This window comes from Centruroides vittatus, unplaced genomic scaffold, assembly GCF_030686945.1.
Source record: "Centruroides vittatus isolate TY-2023 unplaced genomic scaffold, ASM3068694v2 contig_882, whole genome shotgun sequence".
In the NCBI taxonomy this organism is placed as follows: domain Eukaryota; kingdom Metazoa; phylum Arthropoda; class Arachnida; order Scorpiones; family Buthidae; genus Centruroides; species Centruroides vittatus.
The window spans coordinates 316,408-336,054 of NW_027122574.1; the positions used below are offsets into that span (position 1 = coordinate 316,408).

The following is a 19,647-nucleotide window of genomic DNA, read 5'->3' on the forward strand; positions in this document are numbered from 1 at the left end:
TATATATAGTTTGACCCTAAAGTCGTTAACTGTGTTGTCTTCAATCAATTGTAATCAATTCTTGCATGTTCAGTCACTTGTAAACGTTGTATTCGACAAGAAGAGTTCCATTTTATATAATATACGCTATATATATATATAATATACACATATGTTTTTTTGAAAAATCAATAACTCAGTCTTACCAGGTTGTCTGTCTGTCTCGTCTATCCATCGTCTATCCAGATGTATACCTGATTATTATATCTAGTTTAATTAGAAAATGGATCAATAAATCTGCGTGATTTTAGTCTTTAAATTCTTATGAAAGCATTTTAATTTTAAAAGTTATTCAATTACGTAAGCTGGAATTATTTATGTATTCATCTTACAATAGCTTCGTGTCGCTCCGTGTCGCATCCCTCCGCATTGCAATACGACGCGTCGCGTTGAGTCGCATCGATACTATGTACCAAAATCCATGATTATTTAAGAAGATTTCATTATATAATGTAGAATTACATACAATTTAATGTCAAACTAAAGGTAATTCTATGTTGAGATTACATTAACTTATGGCATTGTTCAGTGCTTTATACACAAAATATGTGATAGAAATACTTTAAGGAACTGGTAAAGTTTTCTGGCATTGATTAAAATTAAATAAATTAGTCGAATACTTATACAATTATCTGAAGTAGTTTAAAATTGGCCCGCATTAGTTAAAAATGAAGCGACTCGTTAAATATATCAAAAACAAGCAAATAGGAACAGCATTTTTGGAAAGTCAAACATTTCGGGGAGTAAAAAAAAAACAAAAAAAACTAACTTTTTGAAGGTCGATACTAACATAATAGAGTGTGTAAGAGGATGTTACGTTTTCTTAAACAAAATAAAGGCACTTAACCAAGAAACAGGGGATGAGGGTGATAAAAGAAGCAAACAGAAAGTGGAAAACACGTCAGCACGGTTCTATCCACTAGTGCTAAAGATGAAAATAACAAAATGTCGTCTAAAAGTAGAATCGAAGTACGCAGGTCTTGGCCAAGGTAAGAGAAAAGTTGAGGTAGAACACGATTTTTATCGGCATTTAGATTAGTTGACCAGGATGGAGAGACCACTTTTCTATCGACTTCCTAAAGACATCCAGAGAGAAGACGAAGTGGTTAACGGACAGGTGAGATCACAGAAAATAGCCAAAAATCGACAAAAATATATCGTTTGTCTCGGATTGTTTAAGCATAAAAACCGTTTCGGTGACCGAAATTGCCATTACGGTATCGCTGCGAGTTTAACAGAAGTGTTAGCTTCTCCTCAAAGTAGCGATGCTATGCTGGAAAGCCGACGTAATTCGGGTTTCTATTTTAAAAAAAAAAGTTTTTTTGGCTTAAAACTTTTGCGTTTAATACTATTTTTCGGCAGTTTTAAATTAAAATAACTTAATTAAATGCTTTCAAAGTGCGTTATTTTTGCTTAGAAACTCAACTAGACAAACGTAACGTACTGCGAATAAGTTAGCTTAATTTATGCTGAAGCTGCGTATACAAAGCGTAGGAGAAGCGCCATAATTATGTACTTAAAAATTGCCTGTAAGGGCGTATAAGCTAAATATCGAGAGTGAGAACGGAAAGGAAACGACAAGAAGTTTCTATTTTCGTCCAAGGACCAGGAAAAATCAAAGGAGCTAGCGAAGCGACGTGGTAGCGACATAGCATATACGAGCGAACGAAAGTCAAGAAGACTCCAACTACACCTCTACTCCACGTCCAAAAATCTCATATTTGAGGTGCGGGGGTGATGCTCTAACTCGAAATTTTGCCAGACATCAGTGATGACATGAGCGTCGTATCCGTAAGTCTACGTAGAGACGGCCCAGGTACAGCCTGGGGTTTCCGACTGCAGGGAGGTAGAGATGTTGGATGCCCATTGACTATACAGAGGGTAATACTTGTTGATATTTACTTTTTAGCTCTATTATCTTATGAAATTCTTATATTTCTCTAGTTTTCTTGCGTTTCAGGAGTCTTCTTAATCTTCTTTATGGCTTAAGTAAACAATTAGAATTGTAAGTTATTACGTATAAGTAAATTACTGATTTTATTCTTGATAAGTTAAATTTTAGAGAAAATTTTATCCGAGAGATGTCGCCACACTTTTTCACACTTCCATTCATAAAATTAAATTAATTTCTTATAATTATTATTATTTTTAAATAAAATATTACGTAATTGACGATAAATTTCCCTTTTCTGTAAACGTTATTCCTTAATTCCGAGTAAATAACGTATTAGAGATGCTAATCGTAGAGCATGGACGAAATGTCACGCGTCAGTGTTGCCAAAAATACAGAGGTAGAAAACGGGGGATAAACCCCCGTCGCCGCCACTTGTGTACAAACACAGGTTGGGGCGTAGGAGTCGAGACTTTTCGAGAGGGTACCCCACCTATTTTCGGGTTTTCAGTGGGATAAAAGCACACATGGCCAAATAATGCGCTGAGTAACACGAGATTGGCACGTTTATGGCGCCTGCGCTACGTAATCCAATATGAAGTGGGTTGATAGATGTCTGGCCACTTTCCCACTAGATCTGGATTAATCTTTTATGATAAATAAACAGATTATCCCCTGTGGAAGATTTCTATACATTCCTGCCATATCGAATTAGTCATGAGTCGCCATGAAAAATAAATATGAACTAAATTTATTACAAATTTAAATAATAATAATAATAAAGTAGGATTTTATAAAATTAAATTGGGTATAAAATTAATTATTAAAATATTTTAGTATTTTAAACTGGTCTTGCCATCTATTGGAAGTAATTTGAACTATTAAATAATTTCTATTTATTAATTAAATTTAGAAAAGATGTATTTAATTAATTGATCCAATTAATTCACACTATTTCAGGAAATTTATTTTAAAAAAATTAAGTCTGCTAAACCTCTAATTTAAACAAATTAACGAGTTTAAGGAGTTCAAGAATCCTTTCACATTGTTTACAGATGGTTTAACGATCCTTTCAAATTAAATTTTAAATTCTCCGTGTTAAATACGGAAGGATCTTTTTACAGATTAGAGTTCCTCTCTTTTAAAATAAGGATTCGTTTTAATGTATCTTATCCTATAAAACCTTCCCTCGTGTAAAAATATTAGACCCTAAGTTGCTTGTTTAGCGTAGGATAACTGTATGTTAATTTACATTTCATTAATATTTAATTTATTCCCTATTATATCGGTTAATTACAAAGTAAATTAATCGATTAATTTATTTATTTAATTAAATATTAATTTATAAATTCTACAATTTATGATCGTTCGATGATTATTTCACGTTAATGTCATTCTTCCTATACGACAGAAACTCATAAATTTCCTTCGTAATTATTAAATGTAATTAGTAAACACAATTAAAATGGCTTAACAAGACGAAAAAATGCGTAAATTTTCCAACAAATGGTTATTCTTTCACCTTAAACTATAAGTACAAGAACGAACGTAAAAGGTCTGAAAATAGCATAAGCTGTCTGACCTCGAGTGCTGACTAAAGTTTTCACAATAACCGTGAATCACAGGAAAGATTTTGGAACTGTTTCAAACATTCTAGCTTGAAATCCCCCCCCCCACGATCCCTTCCATCTTTAGTTGAATGTTTGGGTTCCCGCGAGAGTTAATTACCGAAATTATTTAACCTATTATACAACGAAAATGGATGCTTCAAACTAGATGTTGTGTGTAGAATGAATATATTTTTCTTAAGAAAATGGAAGAATTTGTCTCATCCATCAAGTCTTCTACGTGAGTAACCATAGGATTAATATGTATGAACAGAAGAGTTGTCTCACAGATATGGTAATAAAGATTGTTTTGGCAGATAACCGAGGAGAAAAACAGAAAAGAAATATATCGAGTTATATTAAATTTCAACGGAATTTCTTCTACAAACAGTAGTGTTGCCAAATAGTTTCACTTTTTAGTTTATTCTCTGTACGAATATTTAGATAAAATATGTTTCTGCAGACTTATCCCATGCAGGTTCTAATACAGATATTTACATGTAAACATATAAGTGAGGCATTTGGCCATGAGAGCAGTTTCATCATTAGTTGTAAATCATCATAACGTAAGGAAGTGTTTGGCATTTGCTTTAAGTGTAGACTGCCAGAATAATCTCACTCAACATAGCTCTTTAAGTCGTTAAAAATACCTGAATTTAAAAGATTGCATTATTAATCTTCCGATCATCACGAAAATTTAATAAATTTACAGATTTAGATTAGAAGATATCAATAGGAGAAAGATAAATAATCACACGTGTTTTTATTTACCTATAAAATTCTTATTGTGCGTATGAAATTCTTGCAAAATGTTTGTTAAGAAGAGTGAGCAGGCATAAGCTTTTAAGGCCTCAACATATATACGCATATTAGAGTACAACATTATATGAGGTTTTGTACAGTATCAAATATCGTAGGGCATGGATTTTACATTATATAATGTCGTATAAAAGGAAACCAGCGCAATGTAAAATCACCGTTGTTTACATGTGTACATTTTAAACCATGCTGAACCAAATTCCAGTTAGGTTTTCCAAAGTATATATGCTTTTAACTTACTCCAAAATCCATTGTCAGAGGCATTTCGAGTACTCGACACCCAACGATCAGAACATCACGAAATTTTTTGAACTGATCAAAGTTATAGTAAAATTCATTTATTTTCAGGTGTTTCTCGGATCGCCCTCGGAAGGAGAAATCCAGCGAGGTGACGTCTTATTGCAAATCAACAATAAAGATGCAGGGAAACTCAGTCACATGGAAGCGCACGATATCATCAAGCACGCCGGCAATAACCTGAACTTAGTAGTGCATAGGTAGAGATCTTCGTTTATTTATTTATTTATTTTCTTTTTTCTAAAAAGAATATCCTAGAATAACACAACTATGGATAATTTTTACACCTTCCAGCTGTTTCGTAAATCATTTACGACATATTGCAATCTAAATATATAACTCTTGAAATACGATTTATGCCAAGGACTAGGCCGATATCTTGTTAGCTGTTTGTCTACTATTATTACGGAGATAAAACATTGTGTTCTGGCCAATGTTATTGGCACTTTCTTTCGTTGCATCACCTACGACGAGTGTGCCAATTTTTTGGGATTACTTTAAATGTTATAATACCAGCCAGATTACTAGATAAAAAGCTATTTTTCTTTGTTTTATTTTCAGATCTGGTATTGCGTCTTCTCCTGGAATTACACCGACTACACCACCATTCAATCCTACTGGACATCCTTTGGCAAACGTTAAACCGCTCCCCTCTTCCGGTATCAAACCAGGTACACCTTCGGCCCCCAAGTTATTCCAACCGGTAGCACCTCAACCCTCTCAAAATTCCAATCTTCCTTGGGTCAAGCAACCCGGCTACGTCCCTCCTCCCACGAGTGCCAAGATACCTACTTTTTATCCCACTCCGCAAAACTTCGTAGAAGTGGAGGAGCAAGAATATTATAAAGAGAATACAAGAGAGAAACAAGCGATTGTTAATCAAGTGCGTGACTTTCATATATCTTTACACATTCAAACCTCGATACAGCGCACTAAATCAAGCGTGACCATAATCCGAAATACCCAAAACAATGCGGTTTAAAGTCCATTTGGAAGTAAGCCTATTCGGGGGGATGACTCTACTTAGGAGGGTGCTATATCGAGGTTTGACTGTATATATAAATTATACTTTTTGTATTGTGTTGGATGTGAATTTGTTAACACTAGTTTATAATGAAGGAAGATCACTTTCAATTAGTTATTTACCTATAAAAATATACTATTATATTTCGATATTTTCATAACGTTCAAGCACAATTTAGTATTTCAACTATGATTTCATACTATAAAACCGTACTAGAAACAAGGTACTAGATATCCACTATCTTAAAAACAATGCAAAGTAATTTTGAATAACCAAACTCATACTTATCTTAATTTCATTTGTAACAAATGTAAAATAATATCTAATAATAGAATGAAAAGCTAACATGTGATGTTATAAGGAAGGAAAACATTGGAAATGCTCTGATAAGAGACACAATGCAAGTGCCAAGAATCTCGGTGAAGGTTGGAAAGTTAAGACGAAAGGGCATGTTCACGTCGTACGTGGGTAGAAGAACGTTAGCATTTGCAATACTAGGGAAGGGAAGACAAAAGAAAACAGAAAGATTGTATAGGAGAGAAAATGAAGGAATATGAACTGAACGAGATAGTAAAGAACAGAATGGAAAATCCATTTAAAGTGAGGTTAATAATGAATTAAATTGAATTGATGAGATGAGGCAACGCAACACTTAGGCGATTTGTCTTTCGGGAAAACTTTCTATGGAAAATAAGTCCCTGTTTAAGTACAGTACAAAGCAGAAAATTCAACGTGGTCATTCCATTCCTCAAACCATCGGTGTTAATAATCCGCTTGGGGCAGGGGTAAAGCTAAGGAGGGTTTGAGAGGTGTCTCGATCCTTCAATTTCGTTAAATTCCGCTGAAATTACGTAACAGACATAAATATTATTCCAAATATCTTTTGTTCACAGACAAATGATAGAATTTTCATCTGTCATTATGGAATAAATAAAACTCAAATTATGAAAGTTCTGTCAGCTAAAATGTTACATTGTATATATTGTAACGTTTTTATTTATTATAATAAACACCATTAGTTGCATTATTTTTACAGTGGAACTTGTTTAACTCGAATTCGCTTTTACTAAAACGCATACGTTTTTCTCATTACTTTAATATAGGGTTTTATATATGAATTCCACTTGATTAATACGAAATTGGGATATTTTTCTTAGGTCGAACTGAATGTTCTGCTTGAAATTTTTGTTCGTAATATTCCACATTGTGAGATGACACTGATTTGGTCAGTATATATAACTAATATTGTTAATTAAATTTTCGATATTTTTGCAGGCTTATCGCACGTTTCCTCTGATATCTCCTCATGCAAAACCACGTCATGATCTTCCCACAGGATCCTACCTTCGACATGTACAGGATCCAACTTGGAGACAATCTCCTACCAGAGCACCACAAGTAAATCGGGTGATTATACTACGTAAATTATCCCCCTAAAACGTCTTACTACTGAAAACTATTCTAAAATATCCTACATTTTCAGGTGGTCATGCAGACTCCAGCTTCCCAAGGTCCTCAAGTGGTTCATAGTCAATATAACTCACCTATCAACTTATATTCTAACCAAAATGTAGCCGAAACTTATGCAGAACAAACTGGAATGCAGCCGTAAGTATTGAATTGAGGTAAAATCCAGGTTGGGTATGTGATATCAGGGTCTTTCATGCTTTCAATTAACAAAATAACTTGATTTCGATGTCTGTAGGCGCCATACTGAGCCTTTAGATATAACATCTAAATGGTAGATACTGTATATCTTTCAATAGATGACCCTGATCATACCCGTACGCCTGGTACCTTTTGGTAGATAGGATTAGCCGTCTATTACTAATCTCTCCCATTTCTTGCTAATCATATTAGTCCCTTACTAACATTATAATTTTAAGCAAATTTTTAATTTAAATGATTAAAGTAGAATTTTTAATTAGTTTATAAAATTTTTACGATATAGAATTTCCTCCCTCCTTAAGTGTTCAGCATCTCCAACTTGTGTTAAGTTCATTTATGAAAATTAGAGTAAAAAGTTTTCGAACTTTTGCTATTGTGAACCCATAAGATGCAGTTGCTGAATGCTTCCAATTTTTCATCCTGATTAGGGATTTAGCTAGCTTTTAGTTTAATTTTTGATATAATCACCAAAGAGCTAGTACCACTCACCTGACATGAAGTATCTTCATCGATCTTTCTTTCCTAAAATCCAAAAAGTAGGGGAACCTTGCGCCCGGCCGCTAAGAAATTAACTACTCAACAATCTCAAACGTCCTCGCCAGCGGCCAAAGGAGGCGAAAAAATGTCGAGCATCGTCGACATCACCAAATCGCCCACCTACCAAATGATTCAGGAGCAGGAAAGTAAGATGTCTTCCAAACCGGAAGTGGATGAAGCACCTCGCTCTACACCCAGAAGCGCATGTACATCCATCCCATCCAGTGCAACGAGGAGCACAGCTTGAACGCTTTCGGCGTGCCACGTGATAAAATTCTTCAATCTGGCAGTTTCAAGTCTTTGATGACCATCATCAACACTCAATCCGATTTCTGAACCTATCTGCCCAGCTTAAGAGCATCATTGCCATGGTTAACTCCTGCGGGAGGTTTGGATAAGCGCATTGCTTTCACGAAATTTCGAGTTCGACGACAATTTTTGCGACATTTTTGGATTACGTACGTTTAAACGCTTCAGGGTTTTCAGACAAATTTCAATATTATCAATTATAATTTATGTTTTATGACTTACGAACTGTTTGTGTTCGAAAACTTTTGAATCAACGATTGCTTATTTTGTCTTAATATTTTTAGTGAAGTACGAATAACGCTTTCGGCTTAAACGACGATTTCATGTAAGAAGTTTTGTCAAAAAAAACTGCAACTTTTACGAATAAGCAGCAATATTTTAGATGATACCAAGCATTGCAGTGTTCTGTTAATGTATATGAAGTTCGTTTAACAGGACTTAATAAAACTTCTTCCAAAAATGCATTCGTCTCTTGTTGAAATAAGTATTCGTTGCTTACATACAGTAGAAATCGTGCCTTTTCTCAAACGTCATCACCCTGTCAGCAAAGTCATCACCCTAAAAAAAAACTTTGAAAAAAGCAATGTTAACATTGAAAATATCTCTAAATATTCATTATTTTGGATGTTTTTCAGACAAACTTCAGCCTTTAACCTGAGAATATCTGTAGTTAGAAGCTAAACACAAATGCACCTTTTTATACCACAGAAACATAAAATCAATGTTCAATATTTGTGTTTGATCCATGCAAAATGTCATAACAAGAAAAAAATTCTTATAATCACTTCGATTTGTATCCTTGCTTTTATTTTCGATAGGCACGGAAGTGCCAGGAGCTTCATTCTTTACCGAACAATAGCTCAACACTTCGAAGCATCTTCAGCTTTTCTTTGATATTCTTATAGGCTTATAGTCTTTACGTGAGAGAAATGAGAAAATGTAAGTTAAAACTACAAGCAAAATAAATAGTCTAATATTTTTCTTATTTCGAATCTAAAAATATTTTCTGAGAAGTAAATATAAATTCTACAATTAAAAAAAAGACAGAAGAAATGATGAAGTTTTCTATTTTTCTGTTCGGTTACATCAAAGAAAATTCATATTTATACAGTTTTAGAACGGTAAGTACAAGATGCCAACATTAAATTAAGCATTTTAACTAGGAAAATAGGAAAAAAAAGTTGTAAAAACCAGAAGCTATTGACGTCAGCAAAACAAAACACATTTGAAAGAGAGAGAGAGAGGGGAAAAATATTTGCTTATTAGATAAATTCTTGGCCCATCTATCAAACTTATGTCGTTTCGCTTCCGTAATGTAATACATCGAAAGAGGACGAGACGAAGAGTTGTCTACCCCGAAAATTTTACTATTTTCGTCTTGGGTCTTTAAATAGTCTTTAAGTAATTTACTAAAGGGAGCTCTGTAATAATTTTTCCAAAAATTATTCTGTTAAGTTAACATTTTCAACCAAGGAGTCGTAATCCGTAGATGAGAGTTTTGTGACGTGTCACGGCGTTGGAGAATACTACACAGAGTTTTGACAATTACAGAGTGCTTTTTTAAATTTATTAATAAAACATTTCTACGTTGTAAAAATGTTTTAATGAAAAGAATTACTGACTTGTTAACCGATCATTTCTCTGTCTCTTTCTTAACCAATCAAACTTAACCAAACTCTAGTCAAATATAACTAGCGGTTATTCTAAGGCTTATTTTTTCCACTTTCAATTCTGTTTCCTACAGTTTTTCTTAATTCCGCCATTTTTATGACATTCTTCTTTATTGCATTCAGCCAACGCTCCACTTCTTTCGTCACTTACTACACCCACTATGATATGACATCCAGATCTCCAGAGCGGTGGCCAGAGTTTCGACCGCTCTGGGGATCCGGGAACAGAAACCCAAGGAAATTTTCGGGGTTGGTCTGTCTGCGTAGGTCCTCAACACCCGGCCATCCCACTGTGGACCTGGCCGAAACTCATAATCAGACTTGCTAAAATCACCCCTAGTTGCTGGAAAAAAGTTCTTTAGGCCCACAGGATTTGAATGAGTTAATATCTCTCTAAACTGTTAAATAAGTATACTTTAATTACGGTTAGCCGGTATACAAGATGGCAGTCTTTCCCTGGCCAATTATTTCAAAAACTAATTGGGAAAAGGTCTACAGTGATTATACTATGTACTGTACTGTACATACATATATGTCACACATGCGTTAAACAATGATGCCAATTTCCACCCTCTTCAGCCCTTGTATCGGAGGGGGTTATTGTTATATCAGTCCCTAATTAAAATAGAGCAACGTTGTCAATCACAAATTTCTAGCGGATGAAAAAATACGTACTATTGCCTTTCAAGTGTATTCCGAAAAATCATGTGGGATCCCGAAACAGGATCTGAAATATGACAGGCAAACCGCAAAAAGAGTGTTATTTAGAATGCCATACATCACTACACAAGACAATTGCAATGCGAGAGTGATTGAAATGTGTGGTTAGGTTTACGTTAGAAGTGATACGGACATGCAAATGATTCAATTTAATAGAAAATATCAAATACTGTTACCCGCTAACATAAACCTATTCGAACATCCAATCTCTTCCTATTGCAACAGTGATGTACCCTTGCGTGTCCTGCAATGAACCATTTACACATATTTTATAATGTAGAACCAAATAAAAAGAAAAATTTCATCACACGAATATAGGAAACAGTTGGCATTTCAAAAAATGCACACAATTTCACTATTGAGAAAGTTTTTTTTTTAATTAACAATTCATGAATTAAAAATAGTAATAAAAGTATGGAATTTTATTGTTATGAAATTTACTATTTACACTTTAATTAACCCTTCTATAGTCACGTGATTATGCCCCCCTTATCGCGCGGCGTCTAACAGAATCCATTTTTTGTCTTTAAATTGTAAAATTTTTGGCTTCCCTTCAAAAATTATTATTACATCTTTGTTTTCTTTATTTTTTCTACTTTTAAACAATATAAAATATTTTCTTATTGACACAAATGCTTTATTTGTGTCGAATTTAATGTAATTTAATACGTAAAACGCAAAAAATAAACATATCAAATTTCAACTCGCTGTAATTTTTCTCAAGTTTTACCGATCGCAATCGGGTTTGTTTGTAAATGGGGAAGAAATATGACACTTTCAAGTGAAGTCAGTAAAAATTTCGTACTACTGCGAAAAAATTTGTCAATATACCTCGCTATACCCCCTATCGCGAAAGTCAATAAACGTTGATTGTTTTATGACCCTATTTTCAAATGCTTCTTTCTGACTTGTAAATTGACCAATTGACAAAGTTTTTATTTTGTTTTACTCATATGAATGTTGTATTTAAGATTTAACAGATATTTTCTTTATATTTCTAAACATGAATTTTATTTTTAATTTTGAATATGATGTAGTCGTGTGTTAGGCTTAACTCGATCATCTAATATAAAACTTGACATCGCTCAAAATATTATTCAATCCATCAAGATTCTTTGTTGATAGTATAGATATAAATGTTTTCTGTGCATGAAATGAAGCAATCAAAAAAATAATGTGTGGACCATCGAAAATTCTGCAATTTACAACATGATGTCAAATGCGTAAATTCATCTATTTATAACTAAAAATATTCTCAAAATTTCACCAAAACAATGCATTTGCAACAATACCTATATGAAATTTTTACGCAAGAAAAAAAAACTGTACAATTAGAGCAATTTGTATTAAAGATATTAATTTTGAAAATTTTTGTCGCTGTTATTTCTCGCGCGGACAAACGCGATTTCTCGCAGAGTATAATAAGACATCGCTGAGTTTAGTAATGAATCTCGATATCTCGGTTCAAAATCAGGCTAAAATGAATCTTTTTAGTGAAAAAAATAAAATTGTTGAGAGAAGAGAATTGATAGCGAAAAAGATGCTCGCGATGGTCGCGATCGACGATAGCGATTATCGCGAACTCGTTTTTTTCCCGATTTTTTACTACTGCGCATAGTCGCGTGGAAGCTTGTTAGAAGCCAGCACTTTTTGAAATTTTTTTCTGAGTAAACTCGGCGCGCAATAAAAATGTTATTTATTGCATTTTTTGCAGTTCGAAAAGATTGGAGAACTTAAATTTTTTGAAATTTTTTGAAAAATTTCAGGAAAAATGCCACGAAAATAACCACCACAGGGCTTCTCACAGAAGCCAGGCGATTAATGCCAACCAAGTTCATTGCTACTTATTTTGCGATTTCATCGATTTTATAATAATTTGAATGAATAATAATCTAACATCTTAACTTCCTGATAAGTGCTGAAATCTGGTTCAACACACAAAATTATTTAATGCTGCGTAGTATTTGACACTTACGTATAAAATATTCTTCTATGATAAGTGTATAAATGCAGTACAGTAAACAAAGTACAGAGGTGGGCAAGCAAGAGTTCAGTGGAAGCCGAAATGTAGGTTTTGCAAAATGCATGGGAGCCACAGTTCTGTATTGTCATGGCGGATGGTATGGTAAGGCTGGGTAGGATAGCACTTTCAGCAAGAGCCGCATGTAACTCAAAAACAGCCGCATTTGTCCATGCCTGCTATAGTAATTAATTCAAATTCATTTTCCTGAATAGATCGTCTCGATTTCTATAAGATTACTTTAAATTTTATTATATATTATTTAATATTAATATTTTATGGAGTTGTAAGCCATGAGTTTATTCTCTATACGATGGCCAGTTAAGTCGTCAGCCTACTTGCTCTGTGGTTCCGGTTTCGAGTCCGGGACAAACCAAGGTGTAATCATGCGAACAGTTTTGAGTTAGGAAAAGTTCTTCAAGCTTTCGGCTATAGATGTGATAGCGATACCACCGAGCAACGTCTAGTTCTATTCTTTACAAGTGGCTTGATGCGGGGTGTTTTTAAATTTCAAATTACATTAATTAATTACTTGTCTTTTGAATTATTCAAGGATTGAAATGTAAATAACTGTAGCTAATAATTTTTTTAAAATTATCATGCAGAATAAAATTCGTGTCATAGTTATTATTATATTTAAATGACAAGTATGAAGGGTGCTGTCGTTGTATGTATTAATAGTACAATATACAAACACTACTAGCAATCTCGAATTAACTGTATAATACGATTTCCCTGAACACGTTTCCTGAAAACTCATATTTTCATCAGAAATCAGTAAACGTGCAAAAAATTCTGCAAGTCAGAAGCAGAAACATTCCACTAATTCACCAATTTTTTATAGCAATTTCATGTAAACAGCAAACACAGCAATTATGATTTTCAACTAATACAATATATCTATACGTGGCTCTACCTATCAGTTTATACAGTAATTACACGCGTTCAACATCTAAATTCAAATAAAATTTTTATATCTGTAATTATTTCACTAAATAAGCATTGGTTTATTGGTTTTTATTAGTAAGAATTGCATAACGCGCTCTGCAATGCGGTCCGTTGCGAATATGTCGGGGAATATGCGTGTGGTTCGGTCAATCCGTTGTTAAGATGTGACTTAAACGCTTATTTTTAAATTAGCATTGATATTCGAGATAATTACTTCACGGTGTTCAGACAAATTTGAATTAGGAATACATGTACTGTACAGACGTGTATCAGATATTTTTCTTTGGGAAATTTTTTGGGAGGAATCTCCCGGTATTCTCTTGGATTTAACACTGCTCATGCAAAACAGAAAAAACTAAAGAACGATTTTATATAAAATTTCATTAAAAACAAAACAAAGTTACATATTTGACATTTATGAACAATTCAACGTAATCCACAGGAAAAATTCGTAAATAATACACTTAACTGAATTACTATGTACTTTATTGTACCAAATAAACTACATCAATTAAGCAACAGTTAGAATAATGTGTACTTATAAACTATATTATTTAACGGTTAAAAGTTGATTTTTTTCTTTCTTACAAAGAAAAAAAAACAACTTTTTATAAATTAAAAAACCATACACAATTCTTTACAAACCATAAACTCAAAAAACAAAAACAATTCGCAATTCCAACAAAAAATTACAAAAACCGATTACAGGGATGAATAAACAAAATTTATTTATATTTTGACAATTTCTCCATTCAAAAAGTGAGTCAGTCCATTGTAACCACCCCTATTTGAAATGTCATTGTCGATATTTGAAATTGCAAAAAATAGTGGCGGGCGAAAATCAGATTAAAAAGTAAATAATTAAATAAAATATTATATCCTTTATTATAACATTTTGTAACATATATTTACTATAACATATTATATATTTATTATAAAAGCCGAATTAGTAAGATTTTTGGCATTGCATTTCATTTGCTAATTTCTCAAAGTTGGGAGTGTGAGATGATAATCCCAATCGTAAATAATCTTCAAGGTTGGCATTAGTATGTTGAGATTTGATTTTTGATTTTATAATATTCGTGGTGGAAAATAAACATTTGTACAAATATGTGGAATAGGATTTGATTTTGAAGACACCTTTTTTCAAAAGATTATACATTTTATAATCAACTAAATTCGAAAAGTCTTCATTCGCATCGTGAGATTTTAATATAATGTCATTTTGCAAATCTAAAATCTCTTCTTCAATTTTCGATGTTTCTTCTTGAAGAAGTTTTGCTATAGACTTAGCAGTTTCAATAACGCCTACTTGTGTAGTGAAAGGATTGTGTAGTAGTTTTAAGGTAATATTAGAGGGGTTAAGGCGCACGTATTCAGCTCAAAACGTAAACGGCGGACGGATGAGCGCCGCCTTCTGGCAATTCTATACGGTCGATAATGGCGTTGGCTACGTCTAGCATAGTGAGTAGACGATTGGCTTAAACTTCTTCATTTTTTTGTGTTTGTGGTTAAAATTATGACATATTTTATTAAAATAATGATTATTTAAGCATTTACGAATAATATTGAAAAGAAACAGACCATTTTAATCCAGAAACTATTTAATTATTCAATTTTTTAGCGAGTGATGCGAAGTGCCTGTACAATTCACATATATTTGCCTTCATAATAGCTTATCTTATGGTAGGTTTATTCTTCTACGGCACCTTCAACCATCGACAGCGTAATACGTTTGTAAATTTTCTAAAAATTAATTTTCCGAGCTGCTTTCGAATTTACATAAGCCACTATTTCCCTCGACAAAAGTATGAGGTAGTCCGATCGTACGGTAGGAGAATTAAAAATAATCATTTAGTGTTTGTAAATATCCTATAAATACTTTTAAACAGCTTAATTTGTTTATTTACCTTCGCTGGTAACTCTCGGTGTTAAATGTATCCGCCATTTTTACTGGCGTCTAATTACAGAACGATTCCGTAGCCGTAGTTCTGGTTTTTGCCACGAGATGCCGATTGTTTCGTGATGTTGACGTAGCGTATACTTCGTACTGTACGGTGTGCTTGGAATTTTTTGTCGATATTTTAGCTTTAAAACCATACTTTATCATCGATAATTGGTTTTGAAGTATTTCCGCTACGTTGCTAAGAAATCGTTATGGAGAATATGGCATTGGATATATCAGAAAATACTTGTTGTTATTGCGATAAGCATTTTTCCTCAAAGGGAAATCTTACTAATAAGCATGTAAGATTAAAACGTAGCAAATCCCGGTGGAGGAAAAGTCTATATTCTGTCGCGAGACTTCACGTTCCGAAGGATTTTCTACTTTCCTTCGATTATGAGAACATTTGGAGAAAGTACTGTACCCGTGCGTGGATTTGCCTGCGAAATGGTGAAGTTGGAATTCAAAAATATGAAGGGCAAGTAAATTCTGTTCTGAAATTTTAAAAATGCTGTATTTAATTAATATACCTTAAAACAATTGTTTTCGTGAATATTAACAGCTCATTCAGTAGTAAATAAAAATATTATGTACTGTATTTGACAGATTTCTACGAATGGAAAACCACAGAGGAGTTAAGAACCAACTAAAGTTAACTGCGTGGTACTGTCTAAAAAATCATGGAATTTATAAATTGTACTCGTGTGTCTCTGGCACATGGGATTACGACTACACTCAATTCAGAAATGTACAGTACCTACAAAAGGAAAACATTCAATAACGAAAATTGAGTTTGGTTTTGTGGAACATTTCAAAGATAAACGTTAATTGTGAAATAAAATATTGCAAATTTTCTAATATAAAACGTTTAAAATATTTCTAAAAAGCAATGAATAATTTTATTAAATAATACAAAAGAAAGCAAAAATTTCGAGTAAGAGACTGAAAATTCAGTGGGAAAATCTTGGGATTAAAAGAATTTAAGAAGGAAAGTTTACATATTCTGTAGAATAACTTTTATTATATACTGTATAATTTTAAATATTTTGCTAAAAATAATGAACAATATTCATCTTTTAAAGCTACAATATAAACATTGAATATTAGACAAAAGACAAATTTGCCGTTCGACAAACGAACAGTAGCAAATTTTGTTTGTGATAAATTAATTCTGACCGTGGTGTATTTACACCGATGGCGTTCCGTCACGTGATTCGGTGACGTCGTAGAATTATGCTAGTCCGGCTTCTTCACGTCACGAAGTTGCGACATCTCGTGGTAAAAAATAGACGCCAGTCATTTTTTCAACAAATTTCCCGTGAGTCAATGCGCGACGTTCACCGAGTCACGTGATGTTGCGAACGAGCGCCGCAACGTCTTTTACTTGAACTTAGAACGCCGTGTACTTCTGCTTGCCGTACAAGTTTAACGTTTGTACTTACGGCTCAACCTTTCTATTAATTTCGGGTTACTTTTGTTACGCGCGAAACGTTTTTTTTTTTTTTTTGTTCTGTAATCACGTGCAATCCCGATGCGGGGAAATTTCATTGGTATCCAACCTTAGTTTGGATCCCGACAAAAGATCCTGCGACACTTGTTTTGTTCTGTGTAAATAAAGTGTGTAAAAGTATAGCTTTTTATTAATTTTCATATGAAAATTAAATTATTTAACATGTGGGAAACTTTCATAAATCGAAATTATTTAATAGTTATGTTGAAAATAACAATATTGCAAAATAATTTTTACAACACATGGGGTTTACAATTTCCCAAAATTGTTTTTTCAACTTCACTGTGATTTGCAAGAAAATTATAAATGAAAGTATAAAAAGATTTACGATTCGTAAATTTTCCATACTTTATTCTTATTTGAAGAAAGAACAGACGATTAAAGGGTTTTAAAAGTATTACTGGAAAGGTAATTATTTATTAATTATTAAATGTTTAAATTTTAATTACTGTAGTGGCGCGTTATAGTTTCATGGGTCTCAGGAAAATTTTAATTAGAAGTCACGTGTTTAATGTTGGCTTCAAATATTTTTCTTTGAGGAAATTTTTGGGGAATCTTCCTCTGCCCTCAACGTAACTTCTGGCAGGTTAAGTTCTGCACTGCCCCAGTGCACTCTTCGCCTGTGTCACACCAGCAATTTAGAGACCCAGATATGACCTAAATAGTAATGATTTTATAAAAGATTAGTTTGGACCCAGCTTTTAATGGTGGTTCCAGGCAATTTCCGGTTTTGCCCATAGGATAACGTCCTGTTTGAAATTTAATAATTTCTGTGCTTTTTGTCGAAATTTTACAGGGAGGTTTGTGTATTGAGGGAATGATGCTATTAAATTTTGATGGTTAAAGGTCGAGGAAGGTGGGGAGATAAAGGGGATCGTGTCATATCTCGAGTAGGGTCAGACTTTTTTTTTTTAAACTCATCTCAAAAGTAAGTTTTTTCCATTGTATAATAGTTAAAAATATAAAAAGTTTTTAAATAAAATATTGTAACAGATGGCACCATCAAATTTTGCTGGGAAAGTTAAGCAACTCGTTGCTAGATTTTCTTATTAAATGTGCCAAATGCCATTCCTATTTTTCGTAAACATTTGAATACGTTCGAACAAATCCAATTGGCGAGGAAACTTTCTAACACATTTTACACTTTCCATAAGTTCACCATACACTACAAACAATAAAGGATGAATTTTCGAACTTATAATTACTCGTATGTGGATATTAATAAGGATATCTTAGAGACTAATTGCCTTAAAATCTCCTTAATAAATTTCAATTTATTTTTCAGACTTGAAAAGAAGAGAATATCATGAAGAGTATTATTATTATTTTTTTGTTAGCCTTCGCCTTCTCTACACAAGGTAAATAAACATTTTTGTAATTTTATTTTAAATTCTAGAAATTTATTATAAATAATTCTATTTTATTCTTTGCATTCCTAATTGAATTTGAATTTAAAATTATTTTTTAGCGTTATCTAACAACATAACAACAGATAAAGGTTGCCCTTTCATTTCCATTGAATGTGACCATTATTGCGTAAACAATGGCTACAAAAGAGGATATTGTGCTGGGCCTTTAAATACGCAATGCACTTGTTTTAACAAATAGCAAGAATAATTTGTTCCATTTTAAATATGTTTTTTACTAATATAAAAGTATTGATAAAATAAATTAATTAATATTTAAGAATTTTTATTAATTATTATTCTTTATTTTTAACTTCTCATTTTACAAATATCATAATAAGAGTACACCACAAATAAAAGTATACACAAAAAATACTGATTTACTGTTTTTATAATTGTGATAATATACAAATTTAATATAAAAAGTATCGGAAGTTTACAGTCTGTATCTCTTTATTCTGTAGTCGACTCTTGCCGAGTAGCTTGTTCGGCAACCGAGTCATTCGGTTATTCGATAACCGGGACAAATATGATTTCAAAATTTTATTAGAAAACCGAAGTTTTTTCTGTTTTTTATTATAAGGACAGAACTCTGGGAAAGCTTTATAATGTCAAAAACTGACTTAAGTTCTGTACACTTTAAAAATAAAGATTTTAATTTTATTGATTTATAAAAGCCCGAAAGTTTTAAATAAACAAACAAAGAAAATAATAATTATGGTCTGAATCTAGTCATAAAAAAATTGATTATGGAATTAAAGGATTAAAAAAAAACAGCATCGAGTTGCGTAACTTTCCCGACCAACTTTAAAATTTTGTATGGTGCCAACTATTATGAGATTTTATTTGAAAAACTTTTTTATGTTACTAATTATTATAAAATGGCAAAAAGCTTAATTTTCAGGATAGAGATGAGTTTTATTTTAAAAACAATTGCAAATGCTAATAACGAGCATTAAATCTTCATTGAATCTTCATTAAGTCCGACCAACTCGAGATATGAAACGTGACCCATCTTCTTACCCCTTCGGCCTTAAATTACCAAAATTTAATAGCGTTAATTCCCTTAATACACAAACCACCCTGCAAAATTTCAGACATTTTTGGCAAAAGATACAGGAGTTATACACTACTCTTTCATTGCAAATTGCCCGCCATATTACCGGAGGTTTTTGGTCATATTGAGCTTAAAAACCTATGTGGCTTTCGCCTGCAATAATAAATTAAACGCTACGGC

At 32.8% G+C, this 19,647-nt stretch overlaps 1 long non-coding RNA gene and 1 pseudogene across 1 annotated transcript; both read left to right on the forward strand.

Moving 5' to 3' along the window:
* Positions 1-1,546: 1,546 nt before the first annotated feature.
* On the forward strand, positions 1,547-8,655 carry LOC136983396 (LIM domain-binding protein 3-like; annotated as a pseudogene).
* Positions 8,656-17,368: 8,713 nt separating this feature from the next.
* Positions 17,369-18,735, forward strand: LOC136983368 (uncharacterized). Its single transcript, XR_010882038.1, has 3 exons — positions 17,369-17,412; positions 18,290-18,362; positions 18,473-18,735. It is a non-coding gene; the product is annotated as an uncharacterized lncRNA (long non-coding RNA).
* The last annotated feature ends 912 nt before the right edge of the window (positions 18,736-19,647 follow it).